We start from the raw sequence: 9,623 nt of genomic DNA, 5'->3' as shown, positions 1-9,623 counted from the left end.
CCATCTATTTTTTATGAAATGCCTAGAAAAGATCAATCTACAGAGAAACGGCATCAAGTTTGCTGGGAGAGGGAGTGGGGAGTACAACCTATGAAGCAGAAGGGATCTCTTTGGTGTAATGAAAATGGTCTATGATGTTATAAAATTCTTAAAATCATTGAATTTTGCACTTACAGTGAGAACACTTTTGACATGGTATTATCCATGTCAAACACATGTATAATATTGAGGTATAATGCACATGATATCTCAATAAAACTGTTAAAAAAAAAAAAAACAACCTAGTGCCTGTCAGCTGTTTGCAAGTCAGTTCCAGAGATTTCTCTGATGGCGGGAAAGGTACTCCCAAATGGTATGTAGCTTAACATTTTTGTAAAAGCAATAATATTCAGACATCAAAGTTCACTGTTTCATAGAGAACCTTAACTTCTCAGTGGAAGATATTCACTACTTTGGATTCTTCAGGGTATGTGATCAAGTTTCATGGCGACCGGTAAGGAATTTCAGAGTCATGTGGTCATGTGAATTAAATTTTTAGAAAGAAATCTTTGTGGCTTAGTTTGCCTGAAAACTAGAATGATGTATAGAAATGGGATGATGACGTAGAAATCAGAAACTGTTATCTCCAATTTCTGAGCCTTTGGGGCAATGTTGCTAAACAGTCCTTTGGTTCCTACTGAGAAGAAGGTCACTCCTTTCTCTTCTACAGATTCAGCAAGAGTTTGAAGTTTCCTAGGCTAACACGGAGGGACATAGGTGAAAACAAGTGGGCCTGGGACCCCAGTCATATTCTAGGAGGGAGCTGCTTCTTTGCTCTGTTCTGGTTGAATGAGAGGCGGCAAGATATAGCCTGCAAGGGGCTGCAGCTGGACCTAATGGAGCTATGAAGTTGCTATACACCATGCTCTGGTTCTCAAACAAAAACCATAGCACTTCTCAGCCCAAAGGTCCTTGGAAAGCTCAAGGCCAGCTGCCCCAAAGCCCCTTGATCTTATGGAATTTAAGACTGCTGGAGTGTGGCAGAGAGAAAGTTCCACTGCTCCAACCCTGAGTTGCCTCTTGCTGGGTTATTGCTCCCTTGCACTAGAAAGATTGGTGGTAACTGATGGCCATGTAGTTTGTCTGCGGCATTTTACAAGACGGAAGGAAGCTTCAGGAGGAAGAGTGATTCAATGGCCAGAGGACTGGGCTGGAACACAGAAGACCTGAATTCAAAGGCCAGTGTTATAACCAATCAGCTGTATGACACTGGGAAGATCACTTCTCTCTGAGCATCTGATTGTCCATCTGTAAAATGGAGGCGTCTGAGTTAAATGAATTTGAAGGTCCTTTTGACTTTGATACTAAGAATATTAATGACTCTAATTTCCTAACCTTGGTGTCAGGAATATCCACATTTCTTCCTACAAGGCAGGCAGTTTTCACTGCTTATAAACAAGGAAACTAAGGATAAGGCAGGCTAACCGAATGGCTCAAGTTCAAGGGAAAATGTTAATCATCCACTTGAACTTGTGTCTGACTCTGCAACCCTGTGGGCTGTAGCCTGCCAAGCTCCTCTGTCCAAGCCTGCTAAGCTCCTCTGTCCAAGAGATAGTCCAGGCAAGAATACTGGAATGGGTTGCCATTTCCTTCTCCAGAGAATCTTCCCAACCCAGGAATCGAACCCAAGTCTCCTGCATTGCAGACAGATTCTTTACCATCTGAGCCATTCAAAGTGCTTGGAGATGGAATTGCTTGAACTTACCCAGATCGTCTACACTGGGTCCTGAACTCCAGCTACACAGCAAAGTGTGAGAGGATGTTCTTCGTTCCCTGGCTTGGGGGCACCGTTAACATTTTCAAAGGCTACTCACTGCTATAGAAAACCTTTAGATTGTTTTCCTCGAACAGTATGAAACTTTTAACAGTTATAACTTTTAACATACAGAAAATTAAAAGAACTTTACAGAGACTCTGTCATAACTATTTGTTACTAGCTCTGTTTGCTTTGACACCTATCCAACCATCTAGCCATCCCTCTGTTCCCCTATCAATCCATCTTATTTTTTGTAGAATCCTTTGTTTTTAATTAACTTTGAGAAAGGTTGATCCCATCAGGTTTTCTCAGTTCTTTCTTCCTGGTCACATATCATTTAATCATTACAAGAGCCAATGGAACAGAAGTTGGAGAAAACAATGTCTGCTCTCTACATCATCTTCCTATTTCTTACTTCTTTGAAAACACTTTTTTTTTGGCCCTGCGGCACTCAGGTTCTTAATCCCCAAGCAGGGATTGAGCCTCCACCCCCAATGCAGTGGAAGCGTGGAATCTTATCTACTGGACCATCAGAGAAGTCCCATCTTCTTATTTCCACACATCATGCTAGTCTTCAAGCAAAGTCAAAAAGCTTTCTCTTTTTAAACACTCAGTACTAGAACTCCCATGACAATGTGACCCTGAGCTCCTTTATCCTGCCTTAGTGTGAGTTGCTCAATCATGTTCAACTCTTTGCAACCCCATGGACTGTAGCCCACCAGGCTCCTCTGTCCATGGCATTCTCCAGGAAAGGCTACTGGAGTGGGTTGCCATTGCCTTCTCCAGGGGATCTTCCCAACCCAGGGATCAAACCCAGGTCTCCTTCATCCTGCCTTACAGATGAAGAAACAGGCTCATAAAAGTTAACAGCTGTCTGACTGTCATTTAGCTGGGGAGCGCTGGAGCTCAAGCCTCTCTAGGGTTAAAGCTTTGACTCAGCCCTATGCCCTCCTGTCTTTTGACATGGTAATTTCCCCATCATAGGCATTATGCTTTATCTTGAGCCTATCTTTGTTTATTTCCTTCAGGGATTTTCTCCCTAGGCAATTAACATCTTTTATAGCCAAACAAAACAAAACAAAAACAACTGAGGGTTTATTCACTCTGTTATGATTAGAAATTCAGATACAGTATCTTAGAATAGTAAATTACATGGCCCTTCTCTCATAAAGCTTAACATTTATAGTTTGGGTGTGTGAGTGTATGTGTCGTCTTGTGGATTCTGTAACAGTTGTTGCTTTTACAAACCAATGCCTTTGAACTCAGTTCACAAGCTAGACTGTTTCCTTTAAATTTCTTTTCCTTTTGCTTGTCCTGCTCTTGAAATAGAAGAGGTTTCATCAGGGGGCACCAGAGTAAGTGTTGGCACTGGTGTGACGTGGGATTGTTCAGATTACTCAGCATGGCTCTCAAGACCCAAGCTTATCATCCTCAACCTATCAGCTTGGCTCAAGAAGAAGAAGAAAAAGTCGCTCAGTCATGTCCGACTCTTTGCGACCCTATGAACTGTAGTCTGCCAGGCTACTTTGTCCATGGGATTCTCCAGGCAAGAATACTGGAGTGGGATGCCGTGTCCTCCTCCAGGGGATCGTCCTGATCCAGGGAGTGAATGTGAGTCTCCTGCATTGCAGGCCGATTCTTTACCATCTGAGCCAAATTCCCTGGCCAACCTGCTTGAGTGATATGCTCTGTAAAATAAACAGATCACAGAAGGACAAATATGGCACAATTCCATTTATATGAGGTATACAATATAGCCAATCTGCAGATGTGTAGGGAATCTACCAGAGGCAGCAGGAACCAGGGCCCAGAGTGCAGAGGTCCAGTAGTACCATAGACACGTGGCCAGGCTGTGGAGCTGGATAAGTCCAATTTCCAGTTCTGCCCTTTGCCACTCGTATGGCCCGGGAAAGTTACCTAACTTCCCTCAACCTCTGTGTGCTCTCTTATAACATCTGCCTCACAGAATTATCGACTGGGACACAGTAACATGCCCAGCACGCTTGGTAAATATTGCCAGGTGTTAGGGAAATTAAATGGAAGTAGTCTTGTTCGGGCTTCAGAGACAAGAAAGCAGAGCAGGCCTCTGACCTTGTTTCCAACCTCCCTGGACACTGCCCTGACTACGTGCCTGCTGTGAGTGTAAGCCCAGGGCACCATAGATAAAATAGGGGGCTACTACTAAGACGCTTCAGTCGTGTCTGACTCTGTGTGACCCCATAGATGGCAGCCCACCAGGCTCCCCCGTCCCTGGGATTCTCTAGGCAAGAATACTGGAGTGGGTTGCCATTTCCTTTTCCAATGCATGAAAGTGAAAAGTGAAAGTGAAGTCGCTCAGTCGTGTCCGACTCAGCGACCCCATGGATTGCAGCCTACCCGGCTTCTCCATCCATGGGATTTTCCAGGCAAGAGTACTGGAGTGGGGTGCCATTGCCTTCTCCAAAATAGGGGGCAGATCTTGGAATAGTTGAGCCCCTGGAGGGGGTCTGACCAACCAAGCGCCAGGCTTAGCAACATTCCATGGTTTGCAAGACAAAACAACATTGTTTAAAAAAAAAGATTAACCTAAAACCAAAGAGCTACAGTTTGCTCCTGTCAACTACCCACTCCAGTACTCTTGCCTGGAAAATCCCATGGATGGAGGAGCCTGGGAGGCTGCAGTCCATGGGGTTGCAAAGAGTTGGACACAACTGAGTGACTTCACGTAAGAGCATTGCTAATGACTGAACAACAAAGGCGTTTGCCATCTGCCTCTAGGAGACTGAACCCAGTGCTGCCATAGCTGTTGACTTTCAACAACCCCTGAGGGAGTTCAGGGTGGAGTGAGGCACTCTGTGCTCCACAGAATCTGGTGGGACAGGTCTTTAGACCTTTTTTAGGAATAGATTTTTAGGATGTTTTCCAGTTCAGTTCAGTTCAGTTGCCCAGTCGTGTCCGACTCTTTGCGACCCCATGAATCGCAGCACGCCAGGCCTCCCTCTCCATCACCAACTCCTGGAGTTCACTCAGACTCACGGCCATCGAGTCAGTGATGCCATCCAGCCATCTCATCCTCTGTCGTCCCCTTCTCCTCCTGCCCCCAATCCCTCCCAGCATCAGGGTCTTTTCCAATGAGTCAACTCTTCGCATGAGGTGGACAAAGTATTGGAGTTTCAGCTTTACCATCATTTTCCTTCCAAAGAAATCCCAGGGTTGATCTCCTTCAGAATGGACTGGTTGGATCTCCTTGCAGTCCAAGGGACTCTGAAGAGTCTTCTCCAACACCACACTTCAAAACCATCAATTCTTCGGCGCTCAGCCTTCTTCACAGTCCAACTCTCACATCCATACATGACCACAGGAAAAACCATAGCCTTGACTAGACGGACCTTAGTCGGCAAAGTAATGTCTCTGCTTTTGAATATGCTATCTAGGTTGGTCATAACTTTTCTTCCAAGGAGTAAGTGTCTTTTAATTTCATGGCTGCAATCACTACCTGCAGTGATTTTGGAGCCCCCAAAAATAAAGTCTGATACTGTTTCCACTGTTTCCCCATCTATTTGCCATGAAGTGATGGGACCGGATGCCATGATCTTCGTTCTCTGAATGTTGAGCTTTAAGCCAACTTTTTCACTCTCCTCTTTCATTTTCATCAAGAGGCTTTTTAGCTCCTCTTCACTTTCTGCCATAAGGGTGGTGTCATCTGCATATCTGAGGTTATTGATATTTCTCCTGGCAATCTTGATTCCAGCTTGTGCTTCTTCCAGTCCAGCGTTTCTCATGATGTACTCTGCATAGAAGTTAAATAAGCAGGGTGACAATATACAGCCTTGACATACTCCTTTTCCTATTTGGAACCAGTCTGTTGTTCCATGTCCAGTTCTAACTGTTGCTTCCTGACCTGCATACAGATTTCTCAAGAGGCAGGTTAGGTGGTCTGGTATTCCCATCTCTTTCAGAATTTTCCACAGTTTATTGTGATCCACACAGTCAAAGGCTTTGGCATAGCCAATGAAGCAGAAATAGATGTTTTTCTGGAACTCTCTTCCTTTTTCCATGGTCCAGCGGATGTTGGCAATTTGATCTCTGGTTCCTCTGCCTTTTCTAAAACCAGCTTGAACATCAGGGAGTTCACAGTTCACATATTGTTGAAGTCTGGCTTGGAGAATTTTGAGCATTACTTTACTAGCATGTGAGATGAGTGCAAATGTTTGGTAGTTTGAGCATTCTTTGGCATTGCCTTTCTTTGGGATTGGAATGAAAACTGACCTTTTCCAGTCCTGTGGCCACTGCTGAGTTTTCCAAATTTGCTGGCATACTGAGTGCAGCACTTTCACAGCATCATCTTTCAGGGTTTGAAATAGCTCAACTGGAATTCCATCATCTCCACTAGCTTTGTTCATAGTGATGCTTTCTAAGGCCCACTTGACTTCACATTCCAGAATGTCTGGCTCTAGGTGAGTGATCACACCATCGTGATTATCTGGGTCGTGAAGATCTCTTTTGTACAGTTCTTCTGTGTATTCTTGCCACCTCTTCTTAATATCTTCTGCTTCTGTTAGGTCCCGACCATTTCTGTCCTTTATCGAGCCCATCTTTGCATGACATGTTCCCTTGGTATCTCTAATTTTCTTGAAGAGATCTCTAGTCTTTTCCATTCTGTTGTTTCCCTCTATTTCTTTGCATTGATCACTGAAGAAGGCTTTCTTATCTCTTCTTGCTATTCTTTGGAACTCTGCATTCAGATGCTTATATCTTTCCTTTTCTCCTTTGCTTTTCACCTCTCTTCTTTTCACAGCTATTTGTAAGGCCTCCCCAGACAGCCATTTTGCTTTTTTGCATTTCTTTTCCATGGGGATGGTCTTGATTCCTGTCTCCTGTACAATGTCAAGAACTTCATTCCATAGTTTATCAGGCACTCTATCTATCTGATCTAGGCCCTTAAATCTATTTCTCACTTCCACTGTATAATCATAAGGGATTTGATTTAGGTCATACCTGAATGGTCTAGTGGTTTTCCCTATTTTCTTCAATTTGAGTCTGAATTTGGCAATAAGGAGTTCATGATCTGAGCCACAGTCAGCTCCTGGTTCTGTTTTTGTTGACTGTATAGAGCTTTTCCAACTTTGGCTGCAAAGAATATAATTAATCTGATTTTGGTGTTGACCATCTGGTGATGTCCATGTGTAGAATCTTCTCATGTGTTGTTGGAAAAGGATGTTTGCTATGATGAGTGCATTTTCTTGGCAAAACTCTATTAGTCTTTGCCCTGCTTCATTCTGCATTCCAAGGCCAAATTTGCCTGTTACTCCAGGTGTTTCTTGACTTCCTACTTTTGCATTCCAATCCCCTATAATGAAAAGGACATCTTTTTTGGGTGTTAGTTCTTAAAGGTCTTGTAGGTCTTCATAGAACCATTCAACTTCAGCTTCTTCAGCATTACTGGTTGGGGCATAAACTTGGATTATCGTGATATTGAATGGTTTGCCTTGGAAATGAACAGAGATCATTCTGTCATTTTTGAGATTGCATCCAAGTAGGGACTTCCCTGGTGGCTCAGACGGGAAAGCATCTGTCTACAATGCAGGAGACCTGGGTTCGATCCCTGGGTCAGGAAGATCCCCTGGAGAAGGAAATGGCAATCCACTCCAGTATTCTTGCCTGGAAAATCCCATGGACAGAGGAGCCTGGTTGGCTACAATCCATGGGGATGCAAAGAGTTGGACACGCCTGAGCGCCTTCACTTCACTTCACCGCATTTTGGACTCTTTTGTTGACCATGATGGCTACTCCATTTCTCCTGAGGGATTCCTGCCCACAGTAGTAGATATAATGGTCATCTGAGTTAAATTCACCTATTCCAGTCCATTTTAGTTTGCTGATTCCTAGAATGTCGATGTTCACTCTTGCCATCTCTTGTTTGACCACTTCCAATTTGCCTTGATTCCTGGACCTGACATTCCAGGTTCCTATGCAATATTGCTCTTTACAGCATAGGACCTTGCTTCTATCACCAGTCACATCCACAGCTGGGTATTGTTTTTGCTTTGGCTCCATCCCTTCACTCTTTCTGGAGTTATTTCTCCACTGATCTCCAGTAGCATATTGGGCACCTAGTGACCTGGGGAGTTCCTCTTTCAGCATTCTATCATTTTGCCTTTCATACTGTTCATGGGGTTCTCAAGGCAAGAATACTGAAGTGGCTTGCCATTCCCTTCTCCAGTGGACCACATTCTGTCAGACCTCTCCACCATGACCCGCCCATCTTGGGTTGCCCCGCAGGCATGGCTTAGTTTCATTGGGTTAGACAAGTCTGTGGTCCTAGTGTGATTAGATTGACTAGTTTTCTGTGAGTATGGTTTCAGCGTGTCTGTCCTCTGATGCCCTCTTGCAACACCTACCATCTTACTTGGGTTTCTCTTACCTTGGGCGTGGGGTATCTCTTCAAGGCTGCTCCAGCAAAGCGCAGCTGCTGCTCCTTACCTTGGATGAGGGGTATCTCCTCACTGCCGCCCTTCCTGACCTTCAACGTGGGATAGCTCCTCTAGGCCCTCCTGCACCCGTGCAGCCACTGCTCCTTGGATGTGGCTCCTCCCGGCCGTTGCCCCTGGTCTTGGACGCGGGGTAGCTCCTCTCAGCCGTTCCTGTGCCGTTGCAGCCTGGCATTCTCCGCCGCTGCCCCTGACCTCTGACATGGGGTAACTCCTCTTGGCCGCCACCCTTCGGGCATGGGGTCCTCCCGGCTTCTGCCCCTGACCTCTGAGATTTTATGATCTCAATGATTGCTTCTCCTCATATTTAAAGAAGCAAGAGTTGACTCATTGGAAAAGACTCTGATGCTGGGAGGGATTGGGGGCAGGAGGAGAAGGGGATGACAGAGGATGAGATGGCTGGATGGCATCACAGACTCGATGGACATGAGTCTGAGTGAACTCCGGGAGTTGGTGATGGACAGGGAGGCCTGGCGTGCTGCGATTCATGGGGTGGCAAAGAGTCGGACACGACTGAGCGACTGAACTGAACTGAAAGCCCCTCATGGTGACATCAGATCCTCATGACTAACAAAAACCTTTTGTAAAATGAGTGCTTCATGGCATTGAACTCCCCCTTCACCAAATCTTTATATATTGACTTTCCCCTACTGCTGCTTTGGAGCAGTCTCTCAGAACTATCGGAGATGCTGCCTCCTGGACTGAAGTCCTCATTTTGCCCCAAATAAAACTTAACTCACAGCTCTCAAGTTGTACATCTTTTTTTAGTTGACAGTCCCAAACTGATGATGATATTAGTTTGCAGCCTGGGATTATTAGTGAGAACACAAACTCGGCAATTTTGAAGTCTCACCCATGGAGTGATTATGCTGCCTGGGACCTATTCCCACTGGGGACTCCAGACTGCTGTTACAGGGGATTTCCTACTGCTGTTTGACTTGACCCTGGATGCTGTCAGCCCAATTAGGAGATGTATGTGGGTTATGATTGTATATTGAAAGTAAATTAGAAAATTCTCTATTAAATATTGAAAGTGTTTATTTGTGTTTAACTAGTGGTTTCTTTTATTAACGAATCCTTCAAACCTGAAACCAAAATTAAAACTTTTGTCAAAACACCAGCAGCCCAGCTTGACAGGTGTGGCAGTCTCGATGGAAAAGAATTCAGATGTGAGATAAGATTATATACTTCAGTTCTGGAGTGGGTTGCCATTCCCTCCTCCAGGGGATCTTCCTGACCCAGGCATTGAAACCAGATCCCCTGCTTTGCAGGCGGATTCTTTACTATCTGAACCACCAGGGAAGCCTGTGTGAGACATGGGATTTGGTTAACATTTTTCGATAGGGTGTTTTTGTCTT

This window comes from Capricornis sumatraensis, chromosome 22 (assembly GCF_032405125.1).
Source record: "Capricornis sumatraensis isolate serow.1 chromosome 22, serow.2, whole genome shotgun sequence".
Taxonomy (NCBI): Eukaryota; Metazoa; Chordata; class Mammalia; order Artiodactyla; family Bovidae; genus Capricornis; species Capricornis sumatraensis.
The sequence above is the reverse complement of the archived record's forward strand: the minus strand, read 5'-3'. Positions refer to the sequence as shown.